This window comes from Anopheles gambiae, chromosome X (genome assembly GCF_943734735.2).
Source record: "Anopheles gambiae chromosome X, idAnoGambNW_F1_1, whole genome shotgun sequence".
Taxonomy (NCBI): domain Eukaryota; kingdom Metazoa; phylum Arthropoda; class Insecta; order Diptera; family Culicidae; genus Anopheles; species Anopheles gambiae.
Window position 1 is genome coordinate 17,104,624 of NC_064600.1, and position 12,198 is coordinate 17,116,821.

Sequence of the window (12,198 nt, forward strand, 5' to 3'; positions counted from 1 at the left end):
GCATTACCGGTCGCGCTGCGCCCCGTTTGGGATTACAGTCATGCTGATCTTGATTATGATAAACATAATTATGTGGTTTGGGTTGCATTCTGCTGCCTGTTTCGGTTAATATGTGCCCCTTTTTTATGGCGTTCGCCGTTCGATCTCATTTACCGAATGAAGGGCGCTGCGTAGATTTAGACGCTCTGTGCAACAATCCAACAGTTTGTTTTGGGCGTTCCGAAAATCCTTCGCAGGTGAGATGGAAGTCCTCCAGCGACTCGACCACCGGACCAGTCGCGTTGCCCAACAACGCGATCGAGAAACAAAAACAACCAAATTCCTCCAGCTTGGCAGAGCGATAGAGGGAGAGAGAGAGAAGAGAGAGAGAGGAAGAACGACAAAAAAAAACAATTTGTCTGCGATGGGTGTGCTCGGGCAGGTATGCTTCAATTTCTTAATTAACGTACTAAATACATGCTCGGCGCTCCCAGGCCAACTCCCGGCAACCCGAACCGTCATATCTCAGCACATCTTATTAATGTCTTCTGAAACGCTTGTGCATTGAATCTCCACCCTACCACGCTCGCCGAAAGAAAGATACGAAAGTGAATGTGTGCTAAATAAGCAAAGTGGAAAATCATCTAACCACACGAACGACGACAACGACGAACCAACGAACCAAGAACGGAGCGAAGGGAAAGAACGCTGACCCCGAACCACTGCCGGTTGGTGTAGACAGAATGTTTATCTTTTATCGAACCGTCTTCTATCTCGCCAAAAAGGGAGCTAAAGACAATTTTGACAGCGGAAGTATTCTTACATACACACACTCACACACACACACATGGTACGAACAAAATCATATAAATAACTATGCGGTTCTTGATAAAAAGCAGCCCCAACAATCAGACGACCAATCATGCCGACTCATGATAACGATCTGAGAGGTTTCCCCCATTCCATCCTAAAAAAAAAAACTTCGGTTAACGATGGTCTGCACGGCTCTGCTTTGTGTGCTGGTACTGGCCCGACCCAAGGCGACCGAAGAAGCAACGAGATTTCTCCGTTAAACTCATCTTTCGCCTTCCCGTTTCACTACACTTACGGTAAATGGTAACTCCTTCAATCGCTGCTACTAGAATTCGTTTGCAGACGGCAACGATTGAACACTGCGCTTTTCACCCTTGGATAAGCACGTAGCATCGTAGGTCGACTTTTGATTCATGGAGAATAGGTAGGCGACCATTAGAATAACAACGCCGAAAACGCAGGAGAAACGGAAAAATAAACAAGCTCTTTCGATTAGCATTGTATTTCATGGATTTGTTTAAGAGCATAATCATTCCAATGAATCCGGAATACAGAGTCGTTCGAATCACGATTCATTGCATGAGTTTGAATCTTTAGAATTCATTAACCTAAAGACTCATTGGAATCACGAATCTGGCAGGATCTAGCATTTTAAATCTTGATCCATTTTTTGCTTCTATTTGGCGTAACGTCCTTATTTACTTATTCAGACTTATTTAGTACCACACAACCGGATAGTCAGTCCTTGCTACGGGGTGACGAACCATACTAGTCTTGAGGCTACGGCGGGCATGTTGTTAAGTCATGCAAGCTGACGACTGTACCACGGTATGGACCCTGATACCTGCCAAACGATTTTACTCTTGTATTGAGATCCTGAGAACCTATTGAGATTTACAACTTGAGATTGAAGGCAGCCCTCTATGACAGGAAGAATTGATAAACCAAACAAGTTAGATTAGGCTTTAACACCTTGAGTGGTATAGCTATCATATATGATAGTCATGATGGCCCCTCAGGAAACTGTAAACCCATAAATGACCAAATTGAGAATACAAATCGAAAATAATAATTTATTTTATAAAGTTGCAGTATATATTCTAGTTATATTCTGAATTTTCAAACCATTAAATAGATTGCAAATTTACCCACTAAATATTAACATACGAAGTTTTACATTTCAGCAATGGAGCATCTAATTAAAATCCAAAACATATACAACATACAACTGTAGTATTTCCGATCTGGTGATAAAAAATTGGGACATCCCAAGAAACCATTCCACAAAGGTATTCAAGTTCATTAGTTTTATCTCTTTTTTGTTTGTTTATATTCAATCCCGTACCGTATTTTAGCGCGTATAACGACTCCCTTTAGGTCTTAAATGACGAAAGTTAGATTAAGGGGATCGTTAAACAAGGGTAGTCGGGATCTGTTCGATTACCCCTGAGACATTATATTTGATAATTATCAAAGATAGTCTGTTGCATGGGTATCCAAAAAGATAATATTGGAAAATGGAGTGTTACCAAGGAAATATGGGAGGAAAAAGAAAAAAACTGAGCAAACTGAAGAAACTGAGCAAACAAACAATTGATCTCACAGGTTCCTTATATTGATGATTCAAGTTCATAAAAAAGGAACACACTTAAATATCGCTGAATCTGATGAATCTGATCGAAGTATCGTGCACCTCTCACTGTCTATGGATCATTCGAGGTGCATGAATCATAGGTGTACGATGAATCTTCAAAGCCTCATTCTTCTTCTTATTTGAAATTCAAAATCTTCGAATTATTTCGAACTTTCATTACACAGGAAAGGCGGATAAGAAGACAAGAAAAGACAAAGGCAATGATCTCTACCACGAGTAATGGCCTTTTCCCTTTGGCTTACAGCATATGCACGGGCTAGTGTAATAGGTCTACCGGTGCCTGCAAACGGATTTCATCACCGAACGGAAGTTGAACGAACCGATCGCCAACCCCATACGACGTCAAAAGCAAGGCTCTTATCGCGCCGACCCCAGCTTCTTCAGCTCCTCACCGTAGTAGTTTTTTTTTTCTGGATATTCTGTTTAATTTGTCCAGTTTTTCATTTCTGCATTCTCTTTTTTACATATACATCCCTAAACTCTTTTCATTCCGTCTTTTATCTGCAAATCTTTCCTTTCCTTAGTGTGTCCCCTTATCTTTCTTTGCCTTCCGCTTTCAGTTATCGGCAGTTTTTTTTTACATTTTAATGATGTTGCTTTCTTGGTTTGCACATTAATAACTTCTTAAATAGCAATGAAATTGTACTCATCATTATACTCAATCATATTCAGGCCATGGAGTATTTATGAAAGAACTCATACAAAAGTAAACAACTAAACATTAAAAACCGGGAAGCAGAAGGTGGGAATCAACACTTAAACACATTCGTAATGAGGTGTCTGTGTTTGTTTTTAAAATCCTTCTCAAAAAGGTTTACTGCATTATTTGGGTAATGTGCACGGTGTCGTAGGCCGCGAGGGCCATCTCCACTAAATTGTGTCAAGCCAGATCACATCGTAAAACATATTTGAAGACATAATCTGTTCCAGCATAACTGGTTGCCGTCACATGGCTGAAGTACAGTTATTGCTAATCGGATCGAGCGAAAGAACTACAGATTATTTATCAAGCCAGAAGTAGAACAATCTTCCCGATGCTACGATACATCCACCGCCTATAAATCAAACGGTCTCAGCGCAAAATCGAAATCCCGCGGTCGGAACCCGAACCATAAACCACAGCGAAAACAAAGGTAGTAAAAACAACAAGCACTAGGGGCACGTGTGTTCGCTCCATCCTGGACACAACTGATACCACAGAGCAGTAAATCATTTGTTTATGTTGCTCGTGTAACGCATATCCTGAGCAACGGCAGAACTAACCTCAATTCTACTGAACTCAAAGTTAATCGGGACAAAAAAGGTATCATTTGCGTCGAAAATAAAAACGATGCTCCGTGTCAGCGGAATCGCTCCCCAATCACGCGATTGATGCGCATGGATGAACAAAGCTAGCGGAACTCGTCCAAAACAGGTTGCTTACATTTCTATTTAGCGATTGTAAAATTCAACAAGCTGTCTAAACAGTCATAAATTCATCAAACCACTGCCACACTTAACATTGATTCTTGGCTCTTTCTTGTTCACCGCCAGCCGACCGATTATTATAGCCAGTTTGCGCACCGCTGTGTTGACGAATTTTATGATTATTTAGCACACTAGTCCAACACTTTAACACTCCCCCCCCCCCTCTTCCTCCTCTTACTCTTCCCGCGCATCCTAGTAGGATCAATCGGCGCGCAAAGCAGGCATTAGTCTTCATCTGCATTTCTACTCGACAGCTTTGCGCTACGAGTAACGATCTCATCTGACTCATGCTAGATGGTCCTCGTATCATTCCTAATGTGCTGACCTACATCATAATCATCATTCTAGTCGCCCTGTTCGCCGATTAATATGGTCCGCCATCACAATCGGTTGCTTTGTGATGTATCTGCATATAAATAAAACGCGTTTCATAATACTGATTTATGATCGAGGCGCGGGAATTCAACCCCGAACACTACTTCAACCTAACGGACCTTGACGAACGATCGTACCGCGGGCCTGGACGCTGTACAGTGTCGTTCGACCATTAATCCTCGCTGCGAAATAATAGATAACAGAGTTAGAGATCGCACCAGGACCACCAGGGCAAAGGACCACCGCCATTGGAAACCACCGCGCATGTGTACATCCAAACTTCAAAGGGAAGTTTTATTGAACAAAAAAACACACACAAAAAAAACGCTACATCAAATTTTACCGTAATCACCACACAGCGAATAAATCATAACTCAGTGACATCTTTCTCGTGTCAACCGCGGCTTAGTTAATAGGTTATGGCAATGTTTTGTTGTGAGACAAGCTGAAGGTATCACACGCACACACCGCGTTGCTCCAGGATTATTCTCTTGGGGCGAATATGTTGGTGTTTCGCAGCATGCAATTGTAACAAGATAATTATGATTAAAACACACATTTGCAGTGAGTAGTTGAAAACTACTGCGCCATGGGGTACATTCGTAACTTTTACAGGGTTCGTCGCTTGATGCATTTTATTCTTTGCATAACTCATTTTTATCCATTTTCGTCTTCCTTTTTCTCTTCTCTTCATCTCTTTTTCGCTGTCTATCTCTCTTTCTCTTCTTTATCTGAAATATCATTTCCCTTTGGACGAGAGTCCCGTTGACTAGCAAGGAGCAAACGCAAAAGCTTGCAATAAAAAAGGACAGCAAAATCCTATCCAGACACAGCCCTGGCGTCGGTCTCACCGGCGTCTCCGTTGCGTCGGCCTATGCTCGCAACCATTATGGAGGCAACGCTCCGAGGTAATGCTGTTGTGCGGCCAACCACCACCACCTCTAGTAACGCGGCCAAGAACGGCCGTTAAGAACGCAATTAAACATACTTTATGCTGTATAATTGTCATGTAATGAGCATTTAATTTTTTTTCTTCCCTTTCTCTTTCTCTCTCTTTCTCTCTCCACTTCGGGCAATGTGGATTCGGACGCAACATAATCAAGAGTTGCTAAGCTAAGCTAACAATAAAAAGAAGCAACAAAAACATATATCCGTTGCCCGTTAGTTGCACTTGCAACCAGAGCCATTGCATACACATAACATCAAACAGCGAAGTCAATAACATTCTTACTTAAGACTGCCACTCCCTTAGCCCACCACTCCTCACCCCATCCCATCTCCTTCTCCAACTCCCTCTCAAACTGCCCAAAACCATCCATTCAATGCCCTAGCTACCTTTTTTTTTGTACAAGAAATACCATTAAGGGCACATCTGCTTGATTAGATAGTCTGCCTCGTTTAACTGTTGCATAAAGCAACCAGCCAAACGCAGCTGAGCAGGGTAGAGCGTTTAATGAGAAGAATTTTCGTCTGCTAAAAATATATCGCGGAGAAAAGAAACACAATTAGTGGCAGAAATTACACGTGCTACAATGAAAGAAGAGTTGGAAAACGTAACCACGGGGGGGGGGGGGGAGAGATCGTCAACCATTCTTTCTCGAGAGTGTGTGAGAGAGAGAGAGAGAGAGAGAGAGAAAGAGAGAGAGAGAGAGAGAGAGAGAGAGAGAGAGAGAGAGAAAGAGGATCAATCCGCACGGCCCGCGAAAAGCTCTAGCAGCACAAGGCAGAAGCTTAAGAGCAGCAAACAGAGCAAAGAACGCAGAGACACTGCTGCTTGGGTGTTACCGTGCTGCATGCATAATAAAGTAGCATCATAACGCCATTGACCTTACCTTCCACTTCTCTCTATCGCTCTTACTCACTCTCTCTCTCTCTCTCTCTCTCTCTCTCTCTCTCTCTCTGTCGCTTCTGCACATCTTGCGCAAAAAGCTTTTTTCTTTGATGCTTTAATTACACTTTTAAAATTCTAAAATGTTTGCACTGCTTTTGTTTGTGTTAAGAATTCTTACTAACGGGGTGAGAAAGAATCGAGTTTTTTTCATTTGAAGAAGAAAAGCTTCAGAAGGACATTACAAATACACACAAAATGTATAACACTTCAGTTTTTAAGTGCATTCGCGAAACGTTGTTAAAAAAAGAAATATTGGTTCATTAAGCCAAATACCCATGAAAATACACCATGTCATAGAAGTAAAACAACACAACAAAGAGGATAAGACGCACACACATACCACACATACTGCCAAAAACGTCCCAGAATGATACGAAATAGTTAACAGTATTTGAAGAAGCAAAAGATCGGCGCGAAACCGCGTCAATGACCTAAAAGGCACATGGTCCATTTTAAATTGTGTCGCGTGATTTGAATAATATGTATGTTAATGTATGCGCATAAAGAACATCCCAAATGAGACGAGTCGCGAAAGGTGATTTTTGGTTTAAGGATTTTGTGGGTTTTCCGTGCTTTTGTGTTTTGTTGTTTTTTCGATGTTTTTTTTTTTTGCACACTTACATTCAGCCGAGACAAAACTATTTGAAGGAAGCGGTAATGGGAAGATAACGGGAGAAAGTCTAAATACATTTAGCGGGGTTTATATTTACGGACGCTATCGGTCACGACTGGGCCAGCCGGGCGCAGGCAGGTAAATTCGTACATTTCGCCAACGGCTGAAATTTAATCGGGCGAACGCATTCTGTATGGGAGAAGTGCTGTTTCCCCGAGGCGGCTGAAAAAAATGATTTCTAAAATCTTATCTTCCTGTAAACCTGCTGCACCTGGAAACAATTTAACAATTCTGCGTGTCTTGCCGTAAAAAAGCGGGCAGAATCGCGCGTTAAGGCTAATATGGAAGGATCACGCCAAAGCGTATGGAGTGCAAGTGCCGTACGAGCGATACCGGCGCTACGACCAAACGGCCCACAGGCTAGATTTGCCCTCGGAGTCGCTTACATAGCCCTACTGAATGCGAATATTTATTTTTTTATTTATAAAAGCCCCAGAGCCGCTTACGGTTGCAACGCGTATGCAGTCCCTGCTGTTGGTTTGCAAACGGCGCGTTCCTGTGACGAACGTGTGTCACACGGGCGGGGAGGGAATCGCTAACGGTGCTAAATGTTACGCCACCGTACAGTACCCATCCCATCCCTTCCCTTCCATCTTACGGTGCAACCACTCAATCATTTATTAGCCTCGAGCCACCACCCCACCAGAACAGGCTTCTGGACGGATTGGAATCCCGGTGCGCGGCGAAACGACGAGTCCTGCGCGACGCTGCTGCAAACATGCGCTAAAAACCCGCCCCGTGCTATTAATATTTTGCTCTAAAATTAGAACTACTCACACACACACACGCACACACGCAAGCAGAATTGATGAGCTACTTGTAGCGATTTATTTACTGTTTTTTTTCTTTCATCTCTCTTTCTCTCGCTAAGCCACCCCACAAACGGCCCTTTCGGTGGCCCTACGGGCGCTGGGCCGCTGCCCATTTCCTTTCGCATCTGCAGCGTGGCATCGAGAGCCTTCGGAAAACCGGATTCCCGGGCTCCTTGCAAAGTGTGCTGCAGCCAGTTATTATTAGTTAAAGATAGTTAATTTAAATCATCTTCGCCCGGCATTCTTCCCACGGAAGCCGGTATTTATTATTTTTTCTCAGCCAGTAGTAGTTGGGTGCACTTTTTTTTTGCTTTTTTTGTTTGTTTGTGTATTTGCTTGCCTTTTTTATTTTCTCCGGTTGAGCAACAGTGTTTACATTTAAGGTAAACACATCCATGCTCCACAAACACAAGCAAAATCACACAAATTAGAATGAATGGAACATACAAAAATGAAAACACTTTCCATGTTAATGTCCACAGTCAAGCTTGCGTTAAGCGAATTTTACAAAATAATAAAAATAAAAACGCTTTTTCTAGCATGGCTACTACCCAAAAATTAAAAAAAAGATTGGTGATAGCCAGTGTTGCAAAATGTCATAACCATCACGAGATGTTCACCAACGAAAATAATGAACATATCCGTGGTAGCTTGATGCTCATTGCTGATACTCAATGAAAGTGTCCAACGCGATATTCTGACTGATATTCTGAAATGAGCTGCCGGCGCAAGCCCAATCATGATTTTTTCTGACTTTGAACAGTGCTATCAAATGCCACTGTTTCAGTCACCTGTGTCACCTGTCACCCAACTGTGAAATGAAAGCTCATATCAGCTCACAACTGAGATGATCAGGGGTGAGACTCAAAAAGTTGGTGGATCAATCACATGCTTGATGACATTTTGTTTAGCACCCAACTCATAATCACTTACTTGGTCACGACAATTTCTGTCGGCGATGTTCACAACATTTTTGGAATATACTTGGCGTGTGGTCACAAGCAACAAAATAAGTATGCTTTTTCGCTCTGTCTGGTTTGATTGTCTGTCGGTTGAAACAGAGCGAGAAACCTTGCTCATTTTGTTTCTTAAAACCACTCGCAAGCACCGTTATCTTCCATAACTATCGTGATGATCACTGACAGAAAATGTCGCGACCAAGTGACTGGCAAAGAGATGGTTGCACACAATGTCACCAAACATGTGATGATCGCACCAACTGTTGAAGTATCACCTCCGATAATCACAATAGAGCTCATGACGCAGACATGATTTTGTTTCAGCCGGAATTTGTCTTGACTTTTTTTTTTCTTTCGGCTCAACAACCGTAGTCGGTCAAGGGCTGACTGTACCACATGTGAGATTGGCTTTCAGTGACTTATGGATTAACCCCCACCCCCCTCCCCCCGCATAGCAGGATAGTCAGTCCTACGTATTTTGGGTCGTCGATTCGATTCGATTCGATTCGATTCGTCGATTCGTCGACGTCGATTTCGGGCTTGAACCCATGACGGGCATGTTGTTAAAGTCGTACAAGTTGACGACTGTACCACGAGACCGGCTTAGTCATGACTATGTCAATGATATTTTGCAGAACTGATCACAGTAAAAAAGTCATGACAAAGTCACTGACCAAGCGTTGATTGCTGATCATCGATTGGTCACATCAATCGTTTTGAGTATCACCCTGGTTATCACTATTGAGTACGTGACGCTGACATGGATTTTGTTTCAGTCAGAATTTTTTTTATGACACTGACAGTGACATTTTTCAGCTGCTGAACTGCTGACAGCAATGCTGAGCCATGCGCTATACTGTAATGCTGAAAAACAATCAGCTCTTGCTACACGAACTCGATATTGATTAAAGCTGACCAAGGTTGGGCAATGTTGAGCGAGCAAGGGTGGCAACTGTTGGATTGTGTAATGAGCATTGCATCGATCGCAGCAGGCAGGCAGTATACACAAAAAAAACGCCACAAAGAGCAAAGAAAAGGAGCAAAGGAGAGCGCAAGAAACCGGGCAAACACGGATCATCAAACCTGAGATTGCCGGTCGTGATGCTGGTTTGGGGCAGTGGAAGGAACCAATCGCGTACACTGACCGCAGTCAACAAGCGGAAGTTCAAGGGTAAAGTTTTACGCAAAGCTCGCCCGTCCCGACAGAGCAAGTAAATGACCTGGCAGGAGCGGTGTAACATACCCGAGGCACGGGAATGTTACACAGGCCGTAGCGAATATGAGTCGCTCCTCCTAGGGCTGGCCAGTTGGTAGGCAAGCTACTGTAAGCTGCCAAAGGATCGCACCGAGGGTGTAGATTATTATTAGAGCTTAGACTCAAGTTCCAAGTACGAAGTACGCTTGTACGATGTCTCCCTTCCCCGGGTTGTGTGACTGTACCGTCATATCGGCGTGATCAACCTAGACCGAGACCGAGACGGAGCATAGTCCCTGGTGTGCCGTGCGCTGGGGGACGGCTTGCACACTGCCGCACACAGAAGGTATGGTGTAATCGCGTCTTCCATTGACGTGATTTAAGGGTAATAATTCGCGTCCCGCGTCCTGGCAAAACCCCGCTTGCCGTTTGCCGAGCCCTGGAGCTTGGTAAACAGACCTCCACCATCACACCTGCTGGCGCACCAACCGGGGCATCAGTTTCCTTGCCTCGTGGACTGCGGTTGGTGACTACTACACGCCCAACCAAGGGAGAAGACGCTGGAGAAAGAAAACGAAACCGGTTACGGACGAATGAAACGGACCCGCACGGAGAGCAGCATAAGCCTCCCCGATGCGGGAAAGAGAAGGAGGAAAGGAGATTGCAGCTTCCGCGAAAGATGTCACTGAAGACGTAACAGGCACACACAGGGAACTGCATCACACTATTCTTACGGCCCGCGGTATGCGTCGGAGCCGTCCGTAAGTGTTTGGTGCCGCCCTGCCCATCTCCGGGCGGCATTTTCTCCTTTTTCGAATTGGACTTTACTTTTCAGCGCGTGTTATCTTAAAGCACTGTAAATGGCTTTTTACTAGCGCAAAGCAAACGGTCGCCGGTCAGCGACGTCTGCTGCAAAGCCAAGGGATGGGGATGCGATCGCGCGGCCCAATCGCTCCTAAATCCCAGGTGCTAGATCTTTGTCTGGCCATCGGCTGCAGAGATGCAGAGATGGGAACGCCTTTTATTACACAAGACAACCCCATACATTCAACACACACACACAGGTACACATCCAACACACGGGGGGGTTAGCAAAGGGAGCCAGCAAGAACAGAGGGCCCTTGGTGGAGAGTGTGGATCGGGTAACATGAACCTGGCGCCATAAATTTAAATTCCTGCAAGATTCCTCCTTTGTGGTCTTGCACGAGACGCTGGCCTCTTGTTCGCACTAACCACTGTGTGTGCGTGTGTGCGCTGGGTACTTATGCAGTACAGTACATAACTTTTTTTTCTTCTTTCGCCCCTCTACATTTTCTCGATCCATTTTTCCACCTCCGTTCCGCAGCGCGCAGGTAATCGTTACTTCTGTGTATGAGCGTGCAAATTGTTTTTACTTTTCTGGAATGTCGCGGCTTTTCTTCGAACCGTTTTGCAGAGGGCGAGCGAAAAAGATCGCAAATTTCTCATTCCATCATCTCCCTACCCCCCACCCCCCCTACCCCGTTTTCCTACTTCCTGGGGCGGCAATGGGTTGAAGGAATGAGCGATGTTTATGGCGAATATACTCGCCTGACCGTAGGGCATTGGCATGGGCCGGTGGTAATTTCGCTTCTATTGGGAACCATTCGAACAAGGGCAACGGTCCACAAGCGTCCTTCACTTATTTGACAACAAACTAATCCTGCTGTAATAATTTGCACTATCAAGTACTGCAGTACTACACACAAACACACACACATACACAGGTACATAACAAACCTGCTTTGAGCAAAGCACGAACGAAGGGCTATCCTGCTTGTGTATGCCTGTACCCCAGCTGCATCACAAATAGCTAAGCCCATAATAAGGGGCTCAAGGCAGTACGCCTTGACCGACTACGGTTGTTTGTAACAAATATGAAGAAGAATAAGAAGAAGAAGGAGGAAGCACACCGTGCAACAACAAAAATGGTCACAAAATACATACTCAATGAGAAGTTAAGCAGAACCATCGCGATCAAAGGAAATGTCTTACATTATTCAAGGTTCATGAAAATTCCCGTTCTCGCTAAACCATTTTAATTAAGTCGGGTTCATTGTGCGAGATTCTTGGACCCGGACTAGGGGCAGCTGATGGAATCAGTGTTGCTTAATGAAAGCGTTCTATGGGTGTGTGTGTGTGTGTGTGTGTGTGTGTACTTTTTTTTTTGCAAAAGCTCTTGATCGCGTCCGGGCGCGATGCTAGGATATATGCTCACAGGCTGGGTTTAGCGCAACGGGCAAGGGAAATGAATGGAAATTAACAGCTAGCGGGTTCCGACAATGGGGGAACAAAAGAAAATTGCGAGAAAACTTGCGTGCGGGAAAGGGCCTATTCTCATTGTACACATTTTTCACACACT

At 44.2% G+C, this 12,198-nt stretch overlaps 1 protein-coding gene across 2 annotated transcripts in view; it reads right to left on the bottom strand.

Moving 5' to 3' along the window:
* LOC1277412 (telomerase-binding protein EST1A) overlaps positions 1–12,198 on the bottom strand; it is a 45,132-nt gene that overhangs the window by 20,575 nt on the left and 12,359 nt on the right. The gene's annotated exons all lie outside the window — the stretch shown is intronic.